This window comes from Pogoniulus pusillus, chromosome 38 (assembly GCF_015220805.1).
Source record: "Pogoniulus pusillus isolate bPogPus1 chromosome 38, bPogPus1.pri, whole genome shotgun sequence".
Taxonomy (NCBI): domain Eukaryota; kingdom Metazoa; phylum Chordata; class Aves; order Piciformes; family Lybiidae; genus Pogoniulus; species Pogoniulus pusillus.
The window spans coordinates 870384-889159 of NC_087301.1; the positions used below are offsets into that span (position 1 = coordinate 870384).

Here is an 18776-nt window from a genome sequence, read left to right on the forward strand (position 1 = left end):
CAGAAGTGACAGCTCCAAAGTTTGGCCCTTCTCATGGCTCTTCACACCCCTGTCCTATGGACAAATTGGTGATGAAGCCTGGTCTGGGGGAGCAGGTAGAGGCTTCTGACTCTTGGTTTGAGCATTTGGGGAGGGAGTGGTGAGCTGAAGGCCAGCTGAGCTCCATCACTGGCACACATGCTGCCTGTAGCTTGTCATTCCTTCATGGATGATGTATTCCCTTCCCTGGGTTTGCTCCAGTCCAGGGTCAGAGAGTTAAAATAGCACACGGGAGCAGGGAGGCTGCTCTGGCTGGGGCCTTCAGTGAATGTGTGAGTGAAGAGAGGAGCAGGAGGGCCTCCAGCCCTCCCCAGATCAAACACAGAAGTTTGTGAAGCCTTTGAACGTTTTTTCCTTTGCTTCCATTTGCATTCTGTCTTCTGAGCTGAGGGAACCCAGCCGGGCTAGGGAGAGAGGGAGAGGCTTTTGAAAGGGACTAGGAAATGCTCTCCAGCCCTGATGCTCCTCCCTCTCTCCGTGGTCTCCAGCTTGGGCCAAGCACACAGAGGGTTGGTCTCCAGGTACCTGATGTTATCTCTGAGTCAGTGCTTTGCAGTTTGTTCTGAGGCCACACTAAAATAGTCAGAATCAGCCTCAAAATGTGGATGAGTCACTGAGGAGCAAAGGGCTGCAGAGCCCGAAGATCACCAGTGTGTGGTGGGGGTTGGGACAGAGAGGATGTGCAGTGCTCCAAGCCCCTGATTTGGTTGTGCCCCTCTGATGTGTCCCAGCTTCATTGCCTGTGCTTCACATCCAGCACTGCATCCTTGTGCTTCCTCCTGTGTCCTTGTGCACCTTGCACCTCCTTCTGCTTCCTCCTGCATCCCTGTGCACCTTGCCACCTCCTTCTGCTTCCTCCTGTGTCCTTGTGCACCCTTGTGCTTCCTTGCACATCCTTGTGCTTCCTTGTGCCCTCTGTGCATTCTTGTGCCTCTTGTTCATCCTTGTGCTTACTTTTGTGCCCCTTGTGCTTCCTTGTTCATCCTTGTGCCCCTTGTACATCCTTCTACACCCTTGTGCTTTCTTGTGTATCCTTGTACACCTTTGAGCTTCCTTGCACATCCTCATGCTTCCTTGTACATCCCTGTGCTTCCCTGTGCCCCTTGTGCTTCCTTGTGCACCCTTCTGCTTTTCATACATCCTTATGCACCTCCTTCATCCTCATTCTTCCTTATGCTCCCTTGTGCGCGGGCACCGCAGTTGCTCTCACGCTGGTGTAGAGGATGCCACCTGTTGCTGTGCATGAGGCAGGGACCAAAGGCTGTATCCAGCAGGCTGCCAGGCGCAGGGAATGTGGAGCCTCCTGCGGCTGTGCTGCGCTCGGAGGAGCTGGGAGCAGCCTGCAATGCTGCAGCTCTTCCACAGGGTGCTGACAAAACTCCACGGCAGTCAGAAGCCAGCAGCTCAAGGATCTCTTCCTCAGCCCAAAGTTTCCCCCCTCCAGCTTCCGTAGTGTTGTTGTAGTTTCCTTCATCCCACAGGTGACAAGAGGCTGGCAGTGCCTGCCCCGGGACCAGAGGTCTAGTAGAAGGTGTCCCCCCCATGGCAGGGGGCTTGGAACTAGATGATCTTTGAGGTCCCTTCCAACTGAGCCTCAAGGATGCAGGAAAGAGAAGGAACTGGTTGGATGTTTAGAGTCTCAGCTCCAGATTGCTGTGGGATCTGGAGCACCTGGGGACATCCTGCTCCTGTTCACCAGCTGATCTCCAAGCCGTAGAGTCAGGGTGGATGCAGCTAAGGGTTTTCCTCCCATTTTCGGCTCAGAATCCAGGGATGAAAGGGCATGTGCGTGAAAGACCAAGTGCAAGGTCCTGCAGCTGGGTGGAGGCAATCCCAAGCACCAATGTAGGCTGGGCAGTGCCTGGCTGGAGAGCAGCCCTGAGGAGAGGGACTTGGGGTGCTGGTGGATGAGAAGCTCCCTCTGAGCTGGCAGTGTGCTCTGGCAGCCCAGAGAGCAACCAGAGCCTGCAGCAAGAGCAGTGTGGGCAGCAGGGCAGGGAAGTGATCCTTGTGGTCCCTTCCAGCCCTGACTGATTCTGTGATTCTGTGTCCATGCTCTGGGCTTCTCTGCTGCATGCCGAGGGGGAGAGCCTGGGGACAGTCACGTCCCAGGTTTTAGGGCTGGCAGAAGCAGGGGAGACTCCTCCTCTCCTAGCCGCGTGTGCCAAGCCTCCCACTAAGTGTCTGCAGCAGTTCCTTAATTGCTTTCTTAACTTGGTTACTCCTCTTCTGTTGGCAGTGCCCCGAAGCAAGATGTCCCCAGGTGCCTCAGCTCTTGCATGCCAAAAGGAGCTGCTTTTATTTAATTTTAAATAAACGAAGCTTCCTTTGAGTGGCTCCCAGCAGCTGCTGCTGAAGGGGGCAGGGGGAACCTGTGGTTAATTTTGCATGTGCTGCTCCTTGAAGAGCAGCTCTCTTCTGCAGCCTGCTCAAAGTTTGTCATGTTTCTTGCAGCTGTCCTTTGTAACTCCCCCCCCACCCCCGCAGGTCTACAAACCAAGGCTATGAATACTTCATCTCTCTGACAGGTGTCTGTCTGGGCTGCTTTGAGCCAGTGTGTTGTAGGGTGGGGGGATGGGCTCGGGTGCACCTTGCTGTCAGAGCTCTGAGTGGGGCTGGGAGATGTTTTAAGCACAGAATGGCTTAAGCTGGCGTAGGACTGGAGAAGGGTTTTCCTCGGGGCGTGTGGCAGTGGTGTTAACCTAGAGCAAGGCAGACTTAGAGTGGACTTTAGGAGGAAGTTCTTTCATATGAGGGTGGTGAGACCCTGGAAAGGGCTGCCCAGAGAAGCTGTGGACACCTCATCCCTGGAAGCGTTTTACATCAGGCTGCATGAGGCTTTGAGCATCCTGGTCCAGTGAGAGGTGTCCCTGCCCTTGGCATGGGGGATTGAAACTGGGTGATCTTTAAGGTCCCTTCCAACTCAAGCCACTCTGTGATTCTGTGGCAGGAGGGTAAGGTTGGGCATCCAAGTGGGGCAGGCTGCTCAGGGAGGTAGTGGAGTCACTGTCCCTGGAGGTGTTCAAGAAAGCTGTGGCCATGGCACTTTGGTTCAAGGTTGATGGCCATGGTGGTGTTGAGCTGATGGTTGGACTCAGTCATCTTAGAGGTCTTTTCCAAGTGACATCATTCTGTGATTCTGTGACATGAGGTTGTCTGGAGGGCCCTGGCCTCTCCCATTTTGGCCAGATAGCCTTGGGCAAGGCACTGAGGAGATTAGGAAGAATGTATTCACAGGAAGGGTTCTGAGGCACTGGAGCTGGCAGGCTGCCCAGGGAGGTGGTGGGGTCACCCTCCCTGGAGGCATTCAGAAGCCCCATGGATGTGGTGCTGAGGAACATGGCTCAGTGGCAGTGGCTTAGCAGTGGTGGATTGCAAGCTCAAGGGCAGCAGTTGGGCTTGATGATCTCAAGGTGTTCAAGGCCAGGCTGGATGAGTCTTTGAGCAACCTGTCATGGTGGGAGGTGTCCCTGCCCTGCAGGAGGTTGGAACTGGATGATCCTCGAGGTCCCTTCCAACGTAAATGATTCTGTGGTTCTGTGATTCCGTCTCAGAGGTCTCTCCCACCCCCAGCAGTGCTGATTCTGTGCTTCTGTGATACCTTCAGGATCACAGCAAGGTGGCACCGGGCTGGTTACCTGGGATAGTTCAGCATGGAGAGGGCAGAGAGGGCTCTGGGCAGAGCAGGGAGCAGGAGGCCAGGCTGGGGGTGCCTGCTGTGGCGCTCCGGGGCTGGGGCACAGGCACGTGTGGGTGCTGCAGAGGAGGCTGCAGTCATTTGTGGAGAGCTTCTCCCTTTCAGCAGAAGAGGTGGTCAGGACGAGCAGATAAATCTTTAAAAGAATAATGTTTTCAAAATCAGGCTCCTTGTCCTCGAACCCTTTGATGTATGAGAGCAATAGCAGGTAGGACACATGGTGAAATATACATGAGAGCTCCCTGGAAGAGAATAGTGGAGTGGAGAAAATATTAGTGTTTACATCAGAGCTCAATTGGAGCACTCCTTTCGAGATGATAGTTTATTATGCTGAATGCAATTTAGTCCCAGAAGGATCTTTCTTGGGCAGGTGCCAGGCAGGCTCACTCCCCACCGCCCTCCCCTCGCCCTGCCTGGGTGCTGGGGGATTCATTCTCCCCTTCCCGCTGCGCTCGGTGGCTGGAAAGGAACGGGAGAAGGCTGTCGGATGTGGGCAGCTGTTCTGCTTCTTGCAGGCATCAGCTGAGGGATGTCCTGAGCCCAGGCTGGAGAGTTTTGTTGGAAATGGGAAGATGGGAGAGGCTGAGGGAGCTGGGGGTGTGCAGCCTGCAGCAGAGGAGGCTCAGGGCAGAGCTCATTGCTGTCTGCAGGAACCTGCAGGGAGGCTGTAGCCAGGTGGGGTTGGGCTCTGCTGCCAGGCAGCCAGGGACAGAACAAGGGACACAGCCTCAAGCTGTGGCAAGGCAGGTTCAGGCTGGATGTTGTTAGGAAGTTGTTGTCAGAGAGAGTGATTGGCACTGGAATGGGCTGCCCAGGGAGGTGGTGGAGTCTCTGTACCTGGAGGTGTTGAAGCCAAGCCTGGCTGGGGCACTTAGTGCCATGGTCTGGTTGATTGGCCAGGGCTGGGTGCTAGATGAGCTTGGAGGGCTCTTCCAACCTGTTTGATTCTATGATGCTGTGATTCTGTGACTCTCCTCACACCTCTGGGCTGGACAAGAAGATCTTTAATGTAGTCTCAAAACCTCCAGGAGGAGAATAATCCATACTGGCCCCAGGTTATTAATTCCTCCAAGTGGTGTGATCATGCCCTGGAGCTGGCATCCCTATCTGAGCCCCCACGTCATGGTCAGCCTGGGGCCTGGCTGTGTTTGCCCAGCCTGTGCTGCTGCACCTCTGCCTCTGCACCATTTGATTTCTTCATCCTGAGTGTATTCCTCTGCTTTTGTTTCTCTTGAAGTTCATCTCACTGATTTCTTCTTCTTGCTTCTTGTTGGCTGTTGGTCTAATTTATCACAAGTATTCTGAATTCTGAGCCTCACTTCTGGAGTGTGCCAGGCTCCTTCTTGCCATGCCATGGGATGATAGACTGCTTTGGGTTGATCTCAGATTCTCTCTGCTTTGTTATCTTCATCACTGTGTAGCCAGCAGGGCAAGAGAAGTTCTCCTCCCCTTCTCCTCTACCCTGCTGAGACCACATCTGGAGTACTGTGTCCATCTGTGGGCTCCCCAGATCAGGAGGGACAGGGAGGTACCAGAGAGTGTCTGATGAAGGCTGTGAGGATGATGAAGGGACATCTGTGTGAGGAGGAAGGGCTGGGAGCCCTGGGGCTGGATAGTCTGGAGAAGGGCAGCCTGGGGGAGGACCTTGTGAATGTCTGCAGGTATCTGAAGGGTGGGGGGCAAGCAGCAGGGGCAGGCTCTGCTCAGTGGTGTCCTGTGGCAAGGGGAAAGGGACACAAACTGGAACCCAGGAGCTTCCACCTCAGCAGGAGGAGAAACTTCTTTGGAGTGAGGGTGCTGGAGCCCTGGGGCAGGCTGCCCAGAGGGGTTCTGGAGCCTCCTTCCCTTGAGACTTTCCAGACCCATCTGGATGCATTCTTGCGTGGCCTGCCCCGGCTGAACCTGCTTTGGTGATCTCAGAGGTCCCTTCCAGCCGCTCCTCCCTGGGATCCTCTGCTCGCAGTCTTGCAGGCAGCCTGCAGCCCTCTGGCCAGCCCTTCTGCGAGGGGCAGTGCTCAGCAGCTGTTCTCCGCTGGCAGCCGCTGAGCTCTTCCCAGCTCGCAGGGCTGTCATGTGGGACAGTGTCAGGCACTTTAATGAAGTGAAGGTGTATCACATCTGCTGCCTCCCCCTCTCCAATCCAGGAGACCAATTACACCGTCAAAGAAGGAAATGAAGTTGGTTTGACATGATTTGCTATTGACAGATCCGCGGTGGCTGTTCCTTATCACTCCATTATCTCCTCAGTGCTCCCAAAATTGATTGCTGTGTAATTGGGCTGCGAGGCTGGTGGAGGACAGGGCAGGATGTGCACAACCCCTGGGGCAGCCAGGGAAGCAGTTTCCTGCGCAGCTCTCCTGGGGTGTGCTCACAGGGTGGGGCCGGTGGGCAGGGTGATGGTTGCACCCAGGCTGGCATCTTCTGCAGTGAGCACCTTGGGTGGACCTCTTGGCTGTTGCCATGTTGGTGGTGTCAACAAAGGGCTGTGCTCTTGGTTGTTCAGGGATTTGTGGGGTCTCGGGGCAGGCTCAGCACTGATCCAGTTTATCCTGTTGCTTCCCAAGTGGCTGGTGCCCATCAGCAGGCGTCGAGTCAGGCAGCTCTGCACTGACATCCCCCTCCACCAGCCCCTCTGTTTGCTCTTCTTACTAGCACCACGATTTAGTTTCATGAGCTGGAGATCAATTCTCCATCCGGAGCTCTGCAAAGGCTCCTGATGTGTTTCTGGGAAACGGTGCAGCAAGGGAGGGAGAGAGGATCCTGTCCTGCCCTGGCTCCCTCCCTTGGGCACCACACCCACCCTCGGCAGACGCCCCTGGGAGGCAGAGGTGGGGGCTCGGGGTTTGTTGGAGGTTTTGGGAATGAGGGGATGTTGATTCCCCAGGGACAGGAGGAGCAGTGGAGAGGGGAATTCATGCAGGAGTCCCTGGTGAGGCCAGTGGGCAGCGGTGAGGCTGCAGAGATGGGAGCCTGTGCCCAGCGTGCCAGGGGCGTGCAGAGAGCAGAGGCTGTGAAGTCAGAAGTGAAATGGATGTCAGGGAAAATAACTGCAGGCTGATGTTAATAATTAAGCTGCCTAACAAGAGCATTAGTTCTACTCTGCTAGATGGAGTCAGCCTTGCCTCTCCTGGTGGTGTTGTGTACAAACAGAGCTCAGTTCTCCATCTGCTGCGCAGGCAGCAATTGCTCCTCCTGCCTTCCCTGGTGGACAGGCCAGAAGGTGCTGGGAATGATTGCACTGGATGGGCTGCAGCTCCACTGGAGCCTGGGCCTGCCTCTGTCACCCTCTGCTGTGAAATGGGCGTTAAGGAGGCTGAGCTGGGTGGGGCTTGTTGGAAAAAGTCTTGTCCAGAGCAGCCCAGGCTCCAGGGAGACTGAGACCTGTGATGGCAGGAAGGGACTGGCAACAGGGAGGTGGCAGGGAGGTGGGGTTGGTCTCTCCTGCCTAGTACCAGGTGATAGGAGGAGAGGAAATGGCCTGAAATTGTGCCAGGGGAGGTTTGTGTTGGAGATGAGGAACAATTTCTTTGCTGCAAGAGTAGTCAGGGGTTGGCACAGGCTGCCCAGGGAGGTGGTGGAGTCCCCATCCCTGGAGGTGTTGAGGGAACCTGTGGCCATGGCACTCAGGGACATGGTTTAATGGCCATGGTGGGGCTGGGTTGAAGGTTGGACAGAATGGTAGGATATGATAGGATTGTAGTGGTAGGATGAGGGGGAATGGATTTAAGAAGGGAGATTCAGTCTGGAGATGAGGAAGAAATTCTTTCCAGTGAGGGTGGTGAGACACTGGCACAGGTTGCCCAGGGAGGTTGTGGATGTCCCCTCCTTGAAGGTGTTGAGGGTGGACAAGGCCTTGAGCAGCCTGGGCTAGTGGGAGATGTCCCTGCCCATGGCAAGGGAGTTGGAAGAAGATGATCTTTAAGGTCTCTTCCAACCCAAACCATTCTTTGAATCTATGATCTTGGAGGTGTTCTCCAACCAAAACAGCTCTAGGATTCTATGATCTGTTATGCCCCACTCCCTCCCCCCCTCTCCCCTTTCCTGGGGAGAACCCAGCCAAAGACATCTCGTTTGAAACTGGCACATCAAACCCTTGCAGATGTGCTCTGGAGCAGCGCAGTGGTTTGATGAGACAAAGCAAAAAGCCCAAAGTCCCTGCTTCTGAATTTCAGCCTGGTGGAGCTGATGATTCCAGGGAATAAAAACACACCAACCCCACGAAAAAACCTTTCAACTTCTCACCCTATCTCCAGATGAAAACAAATGTTGAACCACTCAGATTTCCCAGAGGAAGGAAACTCTGCTTTCCTAACACCTCTAACACTTACTTTTTGTTGTAAATCATTCTGAGCTCTCCAGATGAAAAGCTCTTGGTAGATGCAAAATATTGCTGCTTTTTATTTTATTTATTATTCATCATCACAGTTCATGGCCAAAGAGGAATTCAGATCCTTTCTTTCCCGGCTGCTGAGCCCGATGAAAATCACCAGCTCTGGAGCCTGAACTGGGGAAGAAAAAGGGGGAAAGTCATTAAAATTTCATCTTTGCTGGCTTAAAGAGTTTACTTCATTTGACCAGCTCTGCTGGGGAATGTCTTCTGGCTCCTGAAGCCCCCTGGGCTCTGCTTTGCCAGGCTTGGCCGCTCCGTTCGTGCCGTTGGCACGTCGCGGGAGGCAGCGCAGGGTAGCAGAGCAGGTGCCCCTTGGGAACTGGGGTGCTCGGGCTGGGGGAGGAGGAGGAGGCAGCTGATGAGCTTTGCTCATTACCAAGGTTTGCAGGTGGCCAAGCCCCCCACTGGCCGTGGCAGGATGGTGTCTTTGCTGCCGCTGTGCCGCTCGGGTTGGCTTTGGCAGGAGGCAGGAGCGGCACCTGCTGCCCACCCGGCCCGGGGGGCACACAGGGAGCCGGGAAGGGCAGTCCGAGAAGGGCACCTGGCAAAGTGCCCGTGGGGGGGGAGCAGGGAGGGATGATGTTCCCCCCGACCTGCCATTCCTTTTGAGTTAACAAGACATTTATTGTGCCATAAACAACAACTGATTCATGAGAGGGGGAGGGGAAAGCAAAGGCTCTCGATGCTGGGTGGGGATTTATGGCTGGGTAATGAATTTGGAGCTCAGTTTGCCTCAGCGAGATTTATTTACATAGCAGTTAAACCCCAATCAATAATATGCTTTTAATAATCACTATATTTAAGTGGTATTTCAACAATACACTGTAATTAGGCCATGAATTCTGCTGTAACTGTTCAGATTCAGCCTTCTTTGGGGTTCAGAGCCTCCTTGATCGTGATGCGAGAGCTCCATTAACGTTAATTAAGTGCTTGCCAATCAAGCAGAGAACAAACCTCACTTGGAGCGATCTGCTGGGGAATTTGCAAGTAGTGGGAGAGAAGAGGCAGCTCAGAGCTCCCTGGGATAGACAGCAGCAGTTTTGCTTCAGCAGATTGAGGGAGGTTCTCCTCCCCCTCTACTCTGCTCTGCTGAGACCTCATCTTGAGTACTGCCTTCAGTTTGGGGCTCCCCAGTTGAAGAGGGACAGGGATCTGCTGGAGAGAGTCCAGCAGAGGGCTCCGAGGATGATGAGGGCACTGGAGCACTGCCTGCTGAGGAGAGGTTGAAGGACCTGGGGCTGCTTAGTCTGGAGAGGAGAAGGCTGAGAGGGGATTGAATCAATGATTACAACTATCTTAGGGCTGGGGATCAGCAGGGGGGGACAGGCTCTGCTCACTGCTCCCTGGGATAGGACAAGCAGCAATGGATGGAAGCTGCAGCACAGGAGGGTCCAGCTCAACACAAGGGGAACTTCTTGGCTGGAAGGGTCCCAGAGCCCTGGCACAGGCTGCCCAGAGAGGTTGTGGAGTCTCCTTCTGTGGAACCTTTGCAGGCCTGTCTGGATGTGTTCCTGTGTGCCCTGAGCTGGATTGGATGGTCCTGCTCTGGCAGGGGTCTTGGACTAGATGATCTCTTTGGGTCCCTTCCAAACCCTGACATCCTGGGATCTGTGATCCTGTGATCCCTGGTTTGTGTAGTGTCAGAGCAGGCATTGCCAGGCTTAGCTCCTCACAGGAGGAGATTCAAGGCACAGACCCAGTGGTGCTGGTGGGCACAACGACCACATGAATGCTCCAGGCTCTCTGCAGCTCCCTGCAAGGAGATTGGAGTGAGCTGGGGGTTGGTCTCTTCTCCCTAGTATCAGGTGATAGGAGAGGAAATGGCCTGAAATTGTGCCAGGGGTGGCTTAGGTTGGAGATGAAGAACAATTTCTTTGCTGCAAGAGTGGTGAAGGATTGGAACAGTCTACCTAGGGAGATGGTGGAGTCCCCATGCCTGGAGGTGCTCAGGAAGCCTGTGGCCATGGTGGTGCTGGGTTGATGCTGGCCTCCATGACCTTACAGGTCTTTTCCAACCAAAGGAATTCTGTATTCCGTGGTTCTGTGTTTCTGTCCCCTTACCCACGCTGCCTGGTGATCCCCTAACAGGCTGTGGCTGCCTTTGAGATGGAATGGCAGGCTTGTCCCTGTGCAGCTGTGAGCACAGGCTGAAGGAGAAGGCCCTGGGTCTGCTGGGCATGTTTGTTCTGTCCCTGGGCACGCAGCTCCCGAGCTGGTTGGAGCATCCCTCGGGCTGCAGGACATGGATGCTCAGCCTCTTTGCAGCGCAGGTGGGATGTGGCTTTGTGCTGGGTGCAGGGAATGGGTTCTGCTGTTTGTGGCTGTTGGTACAAGGCAGGTGACTGTGGGGAGGAGGTCTGGCACCTTGCTGCCCTTGAGGTGCTTCTGCTTGGCTTTGAAGTTGGGGTTGGTGTTCTCTGGGCACAGTGACAGACCTGAGTGTGGCGTGGGTGCACTCGAGAGCATGATTCTGCAAAGTTCCCCTCTCTTGGCAAGGCACTTGGAAGTCCTTTGAGATGAATTACACTTTAAATCCCCATTTTTCTCCTGCTCTTGGTCTGTCTGTCTGTCTAATCTCTCTTTGTCTTGGCAATTGTAACTCCTGTCTCTGTCTGCAGCCGATGATATCGCTCCTGAGAAGGCTGCGGGTGTGTATATTTCGAAGATGTCTCCTGCATTCCTCTCCCACAGGGGACATTTGAAATGGCTTTGGGAAAAAACAATGGAAAAAAAAGCAAAAAACCCAAACCAAAAAATATGACCCTTCAGACTCCCTCCTGCAGTGTTAGAACAGGGCCCAAGGCAGGAGTGATGCCTTGGAGCTGTGCCCGCTGAATATTTACTGCAACAGGAGGGAAGGTTCAGTGCTGAGGACTTTTTTTCCCCCCTTCTTCTTGGTCTGCTAAATCAGTTTGTGAGATGGCTGAAGGGCTGCTGCTGCTGCAGGTGGGCAGGAGGGGAGTGAGGAGGTGGAGTCACCCAATCATCAAATGTTTTGGGTCAGAAGGGACCTTCAAAGCCCATTGAGTCCAGGCACTCTGTGGTCCTCAGGGGGTCTGCACTTAGAGCAGGTTGTTCAGAGCCCTGAGCAGGCTGCCCTGGAATGTTTGCTGGGATGGGACATCTCCCACCTCTCCGGGCAGCCTGGGTCAGGGTCTCAGCCTCCTCACTGTAAAACATGTCAAGAGCATAGAATCACAGAATGGCTTAGGCTGGGAGGGACCTCAAAGCTCATCCAGTTCCACCCCCCACAATAGGCAAGGACACCTCCCACTAGAACAAGTCGCTCAAGATGATCCTGAGGAGGTGATGATCCTGAGGAGGTGATCCTGAGGAGGTGATGATCCTGAGGAGGTGAGGCAAAAAATCAGCGAAGTTAAAACCCTCCTGCGAGATTTCCTGGGAAGCTGCAGAGTGGGGAAGTGAAGCAGACAGGGAAGAAGGATGTGGTAAGTTATGGTAATCACTCTTCTTAATTGCTCTGACTCCAGTGACCACTCATTGCTTATCCTAACAGAGACAGGAGAGCTGCCGCCCAGTCCTGACCCAGAGCCAATCCCAAAGGAATCTTGCTCCATCATGATCCCAGTCTGCCTTGTGCCTGCCTGCCTCAGGCTGTGGCTGGTGCCAGGACATAGTGGTGGCTGGTCCAGGACTCCTGGCAAGTCCACGGGGGGGGTTCCAGGAGTAAGAAGCTTCTGGAAAGGAGCTCTACAGGGCAGGGCATGAGAGTGCTGGTGGACAAGTTCACAATGAGCCAGACGTGTGTCCTCGTGGCCAGGAAGGCAAATGGTGTCCCTGAGTGCGTGCAGTGTGGCCAGCAGGGCAGGACAGATTCTCCTCCCCTGCTCTGCCCTGGTGAGGCTGCATATGGAATATTGTGTCCAGTTCTGGCCTTGCCAGTTGAAGACAGATAGGGAACTACAGGGAGAGTGCAGCAGAGGCTCTGAGGAGGTTCTTATTAGGCTCTGAGGATGCTATCAGGAGGCTATGAGGAGGCCTTGCCAGTTGAAGACAGATAGGGAACTACAGGGAGAGTCCAGCAGAGGCTCTGAGGAGGTTCTTATTAGGCTCTGAGGATGCTATCAGGAGGCTATGAGGAGGCCTTGCCAGTTGAAGACAGATAGGGAACTACAGGGAGAGTGCAGCAGAGGCTCTGAGGAGGTTCTTATTAGGCTCTGAGGATGCTATCAGGAGGCTATGAGGAGGCCTTGCCAGTTGAAGACAGATAGGGAACTACAGGGAGAGTCCAGCAGAGGCTCTGAGGAGGTTCTTATTAGGCTCTGAGGATGCTATCAGGAGGCTATGAGGAGGCCTTGCCAGTTGAAGACAGATAGGGAACTACAGGGAGAGTCCAGCAGAGGCTCTGAGGAGGTTCTTATTAGGCTCTGAGGATGCTATCAGGAGGCTATGAGGAGGCCTTGCCAGTTGAAAACAGATAGGGAACTACAGGGAGAGTCCAGCAGAGGCTCTGAGGAGGCTCTGAGGATGCTGACTCTCTTTTGAGGGGACGCTGAGAGACCTTTGTCTGGTTAGCTTGAAGAAGAGCAGACTGAGAAGGGATCTGCTCAATGCTGATCAGTGTCTTAAGGGTGGAGGTCATGAGGATGGGGCTGGGCTCTGCAGTAGTGCGCAGTGATAGGACGAGGGCAGTGAGTACAAACTAGGACACAGGAGGCTTCACTTGAGCTTAGGGAGAAGCTTCTTTGCTGTGAGGGTGCTGGAGCCCTGGAGCAGGCTGCCCAGAGAGGCTGTGCAGCCTTTTCCTCTGGAGACATTCAAGTCCCACCTGAACATCTTCCTGTGCAACCTGCTCTAGGCAAACCTGTGTTACCAGGGGGTGCACTCAGTGATCTGCAGAGGCCACTTCCAACCCCTACCATTCCATGGTTCTGTGAGGGGTGGTGTGAAGCTTCACTCCAGCCAGCTCTACTTGTGCTGCCTGTGCCAGCCAAGGCTGGCAGGCAAGGCAAGGCTGCTGCCGTCAATCTCTCACCAAACCCCTTTCAGCTAAGTGGGATCTCGATGCTCAGCTCTACGATTTGCACTGATTCCTCAGTAAACTCTGGGTCTAAACCCAACAGGAGCAGGTGGAGTGGTGCCTGCTGCTCTTTGGCTGGGCTTGATCCAGAGCAGAATAATTGCCATGACTCTGACTCTGTGCCTGGCAGTTCAGGGCTTAGAAATTCCCCCACAAAAGAGACCTGCATACAGAAACTTCACTTGGAGTCCAGAGCAAAGCTGCTGCTGGCAGCAGTGCCGATCTTTGGGCTCAATCAGATGCATAAAGGCAGGCAGGCAAAGCTGAGGTGGGAATTTGTTGCTTCACCTGTGCTGAAAGCTGCTGAAATTTTCCATATCAGAGAGATGCTTTACAAAAAGAGAAGGTCTGGCCTGAGGTTTGCGAGGAGGAAAACAACAGCCATGACGATAGCAGCAACAAAAAGCTCCCCCTGCTTCCCTCACTGCTGGGAGTTGCTTGTTTGTTCCTCCAGTGGCTTTCTGAGCCAGCTTTCTCCATGGCGTCTGCCCGTGTGCCCTTGGTGTGTCACTGGCAGCCCGACGGGCAGGGTGTCTGCCACCAGCCTGGCTGCAGCACCAGCATGGGAGGTGTCTGGGCTCAGAGCTGTGCTGTGCTGTGCAGAGGTCTGGCTGAGGCACTGGTGGCTCTTCACTGAACTCTTTGGAGTTGTTGTTTCCTTTCTTTTGACGCAGAAAGGTGATTTCAGCTCTGCTGTGAGGCCAGGCTGAGAGAGTTGGGGCTGTGCAGCCTGGAGAGGGCTTCCAGGAGAGCTTGGAGTGGCCTTGCAGGATCTGAAGGGAGCTACAGGAAGGCTGTGGAGGGACTATTGACAAGGTCTGGTAGTGATAGGAGGAGGTGGAATGGGTTTGAAGTGGCAGAAGGGAGATTGAAACTGGATGTGAGGAAAGGATTCTTTGCAGTGAGGGTGGTGAGACACTGGCACAGATTTCCCAGGGAGGTTGTGGAGCACAAAAGCACCCAATGTGATCAAACACATTGGGTGCTTCTGTGCTCCACAACCTCCCTGGAGGTGTTAAGGACCAGGTCTTGAGCAACCTGTTTCACTGGGAGGTGTCCCTGCCCATGGCAGGGGGTTGGAGCTGGCTGAGCTCGGAGCTCCCTTCCAACCTCCTCCATTCTCTGATTCTCTGATTTCCTGCATTTCTCTTCCTTCCCTGTGACCTACCTCTTGGTGATTAAACGAGCAGCTCAGCTGCAGGGGGAAGGTATTGGTCGTGCTCTGAGTTGTGCTGGAGATCTTCAGGACGGATCTGAGGAGGAGAGGAATGAGCACTGCTGCTCTGCAGGAGATTTTTACCTACTCTTAGATATTCAGCCTGTGTTCATCTTTTTGCTTTGGGGAAAACTTTGCTCCTACCCAGCAATGTTTTCTCTCCAGTAAGGAATAACTCACCCAGCTTGGGCAGAAGAAGCCTGCCAGGCCCAGCAATGGCCACAAGAGGACTTTTACCTCCCTGCTGCATTATGATTCCCCCAGCAGTGCAGCAGTGATGGACACTTGGACACGGGGTGCATTTAACACAGGGTCAGTCACTTCCCTGCCTTCGTGCTTCGTCTGTAACTCTGCGTCTAATGGCAGCAATTAGTCACTGTCCAAGAAGGGATGAGCAAGCTCCTGACTCCTGCCTGCTCTCTGACGGATCTGCACCTCCGGAGGGATGGAAAGGTCATTAGCAGAGGGTTAGTTATTGATTGGCTTGGGGGAGAGAGAGGGTCCAGAGGTGAAGCTCAGCACCTAGCTTAAACGATGGGCCAGGGAAAGGAGAAGAAAAATAAGCTGGCAGCAGCCCCAGGGAGCCCACAGCCACCGTGCCACGGATGCAAAGGACAAGCACATATTGATTGGAGAGGTGTTTTGGGAGGTAGGTTATTCCTTTTTCCTCCTAAAGCAGGGACCAATTAAGGCTTTTGACTGGCAGAGACAAATGCCAGAAGAACCAAGCCTGGAGTTCCTAGGGCCATCCTGCTTCTCTTAGGCCAGGGTTACAGCCCTGTGGCTGCCTGGAAGAAGGAAAGGATGTCCTGAGAAGAGGCCCAGGGCTGCTTTGTGCAGCAGCAGCTCTGCAGCCTGGTGGCCAAAGAAACGAGTAGGGAGTCAGTCACTCCTGTCTGGGAAGGTCCATGAATCAAAGGAAGCCCTGGGAGCAGGGCTGGAAAAGGGGCCAGGGTGCTGTGGGCAGTGGCTGTGCTGGAGGGAGGAGAGAAGGATCCAGGGTGGATTTGATCAGCTTGCTCCTGGCACTGACTTCAGTGGAGTTGTGCAGCAGATAAACTAAGGCCATTGCCAAGTTCATAGGAGTGAGGGAAGGAGCTCCACAGTGGATGAGAGCCAGGCTAGAGAATCCAGAGAAGCTGTCTGAGGGGCTGGCAGGTTCTTCTCACTCACCTCTCCACCAACTTCTCCACACCTCAGGGCCTGTGCAACCTCCTCTGACCTCCTCTTTCATTGTGGCTGCATCAGAAAGGGCAATGAGGTTACTGACTGTGCCAGCAGGGCTGATGGATCACAGCCTGAGAGCCTGGCATCAAAGGCTATCATCTGTGGTCTGCTTGGGTTGGGTTTCAACATCTCTGCCCAGCTTTCTACAACTAACAGTTCTCTCTACAGCCCCTTGGAAGGAGGTCAGAGGGAGGGGGTGTTGGAATCCTCTCCCTTGTAGCAGGCAATAGAAGAAGAGGAAATGACCAGGAAATGAGCAAGAAGAAATTGTGCCAGGGGAGGTTTAGATTGGAGACCAGAAACAATTTCTTTGCTGCCAGAGTGGTCAGGGATTGGCACAGGCTGCCCAGGCAGGTGGTGGAGTGCCCATCCCTGGAGGTGTTGAGGAAAGGTGTGGTGGTGGCACTTTGGGACATGGTTTAATGGCCATGGTGGGGTTGGGTGCTGGTTGGACTCAGTGATCTGAGAGGGCTTGTCCAACCCAAACAATTCTGTCATTCTCTGAGGGTTCCTCTGTGGAGGTGGAGACAGTGGTCCCAGAGAGACCTCCTTGGTGATGCTTCCTGGTGCTGAAGCTCTTCCTTAGGGCCTGAGAAGTGTTTCTCAGAATCACAGAATTAAGCAGGTTGGGAAAGACCTCAAAGATCATTGAGTCCAACCTGTCACTGACTCTGCTCATGAACTAGCCCCTGGCACCAAGTGCCTCATGCAGCCTCCTCTTAAGCACCTCCAGGGATGGGGACTCCACCACCTCCCCGGGCAGCCCATCCCAGCGCCAGTCACTCTTGATGCTTTATTCCTCCTCTCCTCTTGCCCGAGCAGTGCTGCCTTTGTTTCCCAGTTAGGCAGCTGCCTGCATTTGCTAATGTGCACTCCTGCTCCTGGAGGCTCCTTTCTCTTGAGTGGACACACAAAGCCATTTCTGCTCCCCTGGGCCACAGGCTGCACATGGAGACAGAGACACAAGGCAGAGCAGGAGAGCTGAGCAGCCTGCCCCAGCCTTTGCAAGCAACACCTCTTGATGCCTGGTCCCGACAGGATGCCTGTGAGCCAAGCTCAGCCCAGGCAGAGGCAGGGATGGCTTCATCTGCGGGTGGGCAGAAGGGAAGGCAGCAGGGTGGGGATGCCTGCACCCTTCCCGTGGCTCACGTTGCCTCCACCCTGCCAGTGATGGAGTGCAGCCCTCTTCTCTGTAGTGATTATCCTGTCCTCGGAGGCTTCTTTTGACCTTCAGCAGCAGATGGATAACGCCGCGGGCAGGCAGGAGGAAGGCTGGAGGAGCTCTGCCTTCACTGCGGCTTCGCCCTCCTGATTTATACGGGGGAGAGAGCGGTGCTGATGCACACCGCTGCTCATAGATTATCTTCATTCCAGCAGCAGTCAGGCAGGCAGCAGAGGTAAAGGGAGAGCTCTCCACCACCCTATCCGTCACCTTCCCTCCGGCGGCGGCGGTGGCTGCTGCAGAGCCCTCTCCTCCGGGGGGAACTTTCCCTCTCCATCAAACGCTGCAGGGGGAGAAAAAAAAAGTCACATTCTGCAAACGAGTTCATGCATCTCAGCAGAACTTGTCATGGCTGCCTCTCTCCCAGGCCTCCTGGACAGGCAGATGCTGGAGAGGAGCTGGTAACCGTGGGCTGGAGGGAGCGGGAGGCAGAGCTGAGGTCTCTGTTTAGCCCAGTGTGGTGCTGGGGCTCTGTGTCAGGGTCTGGACATGGTAGTTCAACCAGAGGAAGGGAAATCGAAGGCACTGGGGACCCAGTGGGATTTCTTGCATTGCTTTTGTTGTCGTTTCCCCCTCTTCCCTTACCTCTCAGGCCTTCTCCTGAACTGGGACTAGTCTTACTCTTCCTGTGGGGGCTGGCCTTTGTTTCCTGGACTGGGATTGGTCTCACTCTTGTTTACCCTCTTCCTTGGGCAGCTGGGTGGCTTCTTCTCTTCATGTCTGCAGAATGCTTGGAAGTCCTCCCATGAAAGGTGCTGGCAGAGCATTCCCAGTTGTAGATGAAGAGACAGATGAGCAACTAGTGGGTAAAACACCAGGGGCTGAGGAGGTGGCTGAACAGCTACTGGGAAGCACCAGGCAAGGGCTGAGGAGGTGTTTCTGGCTCGGCGTGCCAGGCTGGACCAGCAGTGCATCCCTCTGAGATGCTTCACACAAAGGACACTGAGAAGCTCCTTTTTTCAGAAAGAAAGTAGAAAGTCCTGTGCTGACAGCAGGCAGGAGCATCTCAGGAGGAGGGTGGGAAGCCTGAAGGCAAGTTATCCCTTTCTTCTCTCACTGCCTCTGAGAAGGCATGAATTATCCAGCCTTCAGTGCCTGGAGACTAGGATCAAACCCAGATGTGGAGAGTGATGGCTTTGCTGCCAAGGCTGGGCAGAGATGGAAAGGTGTGGGACATGCAGGTGTGGAACCCAGCAGTCCCTCCTGGAAAGCAGCCTGTGCTCTGGCTCTGAATTTCACTTTACTTCCCCCTTTTCTTATGTATTTTTTCCTGGTAGCACAGCCATGCTTTAGATCTCTGTCCTCCTGATTTTCCTGTTACCAGCTGTATGTAAAACGTGCCCAGTAGCCCAACCATCCTGAGTTGACTCAGCGTGGAGCCAAAGTTCTGTCTGTGCCAAGAATGCAAAGCCAGGAGCCCAGAGCCCAGCCCTGCAGCTCCCAGTGCTGCCAGTTTGCAGCAGGTGCTGTGGGCAGCTCCAAACAAAGTCACAGATCGCAGTGGGTTGGGAAGGATCCTTGAAGGTCATCTTGTCCAGCCCACTGCAGGCAGCAGGGACACCTCCACCTAGATCAGGCTGCTCAGGGCCCCAGCGAGTCTCACTGTGAATGTCTCCAGGGATGGGACCTCCATCTCTGAACAACATGTACAGCCTGGGGTGGGTTAGAAGGGCTGTGGTGAGTAGGTCGAGAGAGGTTCTCCTGCCCCTCTACACTGGTGAGGCTACATCTGGAGTCCTGTGTCCAGTGCTGGGCCCCCCAGTTCAAGAGGGACACAGAACAGCTGGAGAGAGTCCAGCACAGAGCCACAGAGATGCTGATGGGAATTGAACAGCTCTGCCTCAGCTTCCATCCATTGCCCCTTGTCCTTTTTCTCCCTCCATCCCCAAGGGGCAGAACTGGGGTGAGACCTGTCCTGGAGCAGCTGATGGTGATGGAGTCCCC

At 54.5% G+C, this 18776-nt stretch overlaps 1 protein-coding gene across 4 annotated transcripts in view; it reads left to right on the forward strand.

The window, feature by feature from the left end:
• OPCML (opioid binding protein/cell adhesion molecule like) overlaps positions 1–18776 on the forward strand; it is a 464999-nt gene that overhangs the window by 275141 nt on the left and 171082 nt on the right. Inside the window, exon 1 of one of the 4 annotated variants that reach the window (XM_064173263.1) lies at positions 11408–11575. The exons of the other annotated variants lie outside the window; for them this stretch is intronic. The gene's annotated coding sequence lies outside the window, so the exon portion shown is untranslated. Of the gene's footprint in view, positions 1–11407; positions 11576–18776 lie in introns of those variants that run through there. 4 annotated transcript variants of the gene reach the window in all.